The 3,969-nt window shown below is 31.2% G+C and overlaps 1 pseudogene; it reads right to left on the reverse strand.

Moving 5' to 3' along the window:
* Window positions 1-2,969: 2,969 nt before the first annotated feature.
* On the reverse strand, window positions 2,970-3,088 carry LOC111731023 (annotated as a pseudogene).
* Window positions 3,089-3,969: the final 881 nt, after the last annotated feature.

Raw genomic sequence — 3,969 nt, forward strand, 5'->3', positions numbered from 1 at the left:
TAAGTTTGACAACAGATAAGCTATACTCTATTTACCAATTGTCTTCAGAAATTATAGAATATTTTATTAGATTAGGTTGACCACGACCTTCTTTTTATCTCCAGTGAGTCATGTTCTCTATAGCTAGTATAAAGCCTAAATCATTAAATGAGATTTAGTGAATTAGCTACTGATTAAATTGTGAGTTGCTTTAGAGTTGAAAATATGTCTTATTTATTTATTTTCATGCTTCCTTTAGTGCAGAAATGGTTCATTTAGGAAAGCTTAAAGGACCAATCTGAATCACCGTGTTCTTTCTTAGTCACTCATTTTCTCCTATTCATTTTAGTTATTTTTTTCCTCCACAATGACTCCAATATAAACGTCACCAAATGGCATCATCTTATCATAATTTAATTGTTATTTTTATGTCCCCATCTTAATTTCCTTCTTAGCAGAATTTGTAATAATTTAATATTCCCTTTTAGGATGACTGCTTCTAAGGTTTCCTTGACTGTACCTCTGTTTTGCCTTTTCTGCAATCTCCATATCTTTTTTTCTTCAGTCTCTTTTGTTGGCTTTTGTTCCTCACTTTCTTCTACTTGTTTTAGAGCATCCCAAGATTTTGTCTTCTGTAAAAGACAATATAGCGGTTCCTCAAAAAAAATTATGGGGAGGTGAACACACAGTGTAAATATATATATATATATATATGCCTTACTGTTAAAGTGTACAGCTAAAACATTGGATTTCATTAACCAATGTCACTATAAAAAAATAAATAAAAATTAATTATGAATAGAACTACCATATAAACTAACAATTCCACTTAAATTCCAAAAGAATTTAGAGAAGGAATTCAAATGTTTTTGTAAACCAATGTTCATAGCAGCATTATTCAAAATAGCCAAACGGTGGAAAAAACTCATATGTCCATCAAAAGATAAATACATAAACAAAATGTGGTATATTACATACAATGTAATATTATTCAGTCTTTAGAAAAATGAAATTCTGATACATACTACAGCATCCATGAATCTTAAAGATATGCTGAATAAAATAAGCAAACCACAAAAGGACAAATACTGTATGATTCCATTTATGTAAAGTACATAGAATAGTCAAATCCATAGAGACGAAAAGCAAAATAGTTGTTACCAGGGACTGGACAGAAGGAGAAATAGAGTCATTTTTTGTTGTGTATAGAGTTTCAGTCTGGAAGATGAAAAAGTTCTGAAAATGGACAGTGGTGCTGGTTGCACAATTACGTGAATGTACTTTTTGCCACTGAATTAATTGCACACTTAAAAATGGTTAAGATGGTAACTTTTATGTTATGGATATTTTACCAACTATTAAAGAAAACATTAGCCCTCCCAAAAAACTAATGAAAGAATACTAGGTGGATGATTTGAATATATCAGGGTTTAACTAAATGAGTACGCGTGAAACAAAAGGACTCTTATTCCGTAATCTAGAATAAGACAGAATTCAAGATAAGAGCATACAATTAAATTTCTTTAGTAAAACTGATGAAATGGGTGAGGACTTGGCTTGAGTTTTGTGAAATGAAAGAGGAAAATGATGAAATCTCAAGAACGAACTAAAAACTGTAGTTAGAATTCATTAGAGACTACTAACAAATATGTAACACTGTACCAGGTAATTGGGCTAAACGTCATCGAATTCTTCTTGCCTCTTATAAAGATTCATACTTTAAGGTGAAGGATGGCAAAATTATTGTTGGGGTCAAGTAACCCGAACTGTTGGGTGAATGGGACTAAAGAAAAGTAAACAAAGATTGGCGAATGCACACTTTATTTTACTCAAAGCCTGTATCTGTGACTCTAGTAGTGTTAGTAAATCTTTGATAATTTATAATTCAGTAAAGTTCTCTTACAGCAGAATAGAAATTGATAAGTATAACTTCAGCTAGTCGACGGTTGTCAAAGGAGAAAAATGAAAGTATTTTCCCTCTGGTACATTTCTATAATAAATCATGGCACTTAGGTCTAACCAAACAAAAACAATAAACCAGCAAAAGTTATCATTAATTGTCTTACTTTTCTATAGCCCAGAAACTTGCTACCTTAAAACTGTTTCCACCTTCTAATATTTGCACATCGATAATATATCTTGCTAATATGGAACTAATATCTGATTATGAAAACTATGTTACATAGAATCAACCAGATGTCATGTGGCAACTTTTAATCCAGTTAACAAATTATGAAATAAGGATAATTCAATTTTACAAATGTGTCTTGTACATGAGCATCAGATTTATATTTGTCTAAGTTCCTGACAGTTTTAATAATGTGCATAATTAAAGAACACTAGAAGCAGGCAGAATGAAAAGGAAAGGTGAAGTAGAATAAATAGATGACTGTCTATAAATCAATGAAGGCAGTCCATATAAAAAGAGGAAAAATAAAAGCTTAACAAAAAATATTTTAACATAAAATATTTCAACTTATAAAAGTTTAAAACTTTTAAGCTATTAAGAAATATTAGTTTTATGCTGAAATCAATCACTTTAGTTTAATTTTGATAAAATACAGATATTTATACCTATAGTTTATAATTATTTATTGCAAAATTAATCTTATTTTGACTCATATATATCCAGCAATGATAAATGATGAATATGCATAGAATAACTATTATAATTACTCCATAAAATTATTTAAAACATGTAGTATAATTCAATATTCATTGTACTCTATAAATTAATATTAAAATAATATTTTATTTTTGCTAATATCAAGTACTATTGATCTTCCAGATATACATGTCAGATTTATATTGGGCATTCAGAATCTCCTATCTTAATTATACACATTTCCTGTAATGTTCTTGAATCCATTTTGAAAAGGAAAAACCTATATAAAGATTGGTCTTTTATATTCACTTCTCAGTGTTAGGTTTCTGGCAACTCTAAATTATCAGAATAAACTCTTTTATTTTTATTTACTTGTTTATTTTTATGCCTAGAGCACCTAGTCTTCCTAGGTGGTCTCCCATCCAAGTACTAAACAGGCCCGACCCTACTTAGCTTCCGAGATCAGATGAGATCGGGCATGTTCAGGGTGGCATGGCTGTAGACAGAATGTACTCTTTTAAACTTCCTACAGACCTTGCTTTTGTTTCAGCCTTCTCCTAGCATTCAGATGCTACAGAGAAAACTGAGCCCCAAATGAAAATGAGGAATCGAAACTTGATTTGTTATATATCATCTTGGTAGACATTATTCACATTAATTGATCAATGTATAGAGGAGTATATAATACCTCCTTGCAAAAAAAAAAGGAAGTCTGTAAGTAAAATCAAACCAACAGAAGTTCAAGTTTCAGTAGCAAAGTTACTTTTATAAACTCCATATTAAAAATTTTTTAAAAAATTGAAAATACTGGCGATTGACCAAAAACAGGTAGAAATAAGAAAAATATACCCATGAAAGGTGGAGACTATACTGGGTGAGATTCACATTTATATGAGTTTTACCTGCAGGCTTTCTCCATTCTATGAAGTATAGAGTATCCATAATTCCAACAAAAAATCTGGTATGGCTAAAATTCAAACAAAACTTTTATTGGATTCGAGAGTAGAGGATTAAAGTCGAGGCTGTCATAGCTTGTGAAGATTTAAATGGAGAGCACCAAAGAGGAAGAAATATGGGAATTTTTTAAATGTTTGTGTAAAGTATGCTTAAATTTATGAAAGACACCTGCACTGCTTCTATGTAGGAGGTTTTTGCACAGTTCTAGAAGAAAACATCAGCTGGAGGTATGAAAAAGGCCAAGAAGAAATTTCAGCTAATGTTTCCTCACTCCTCAAGGGAGATACAGTTTGTAATCTGATATCTCCTTTGGAAAGGCAAATTGTCACCATTCTTCATTTACCACAGCCCAGTCCCATGTTACTGAGAGTAAAATCTGAGTGACTATGGCCAAGATACTAAGGACACCCTTTCTTCATGCAGCACTG

The sequence above is a fragment of the Pteropus vampyrus genome, unplaced genomic scaffold (assembly GCF_000151845.1).
Source record: "Pteropus vampyrus isolate Shadow unplaced genomic scaffold, Pvam_2.0 Scaffold10, whole genome shotgun sequence".
NCBI lineage: Eukaryota > Metazoa > Chordata > Mammalia > Chiroptera > Pteropodidae > Pteropus > Pteropus vampyrus.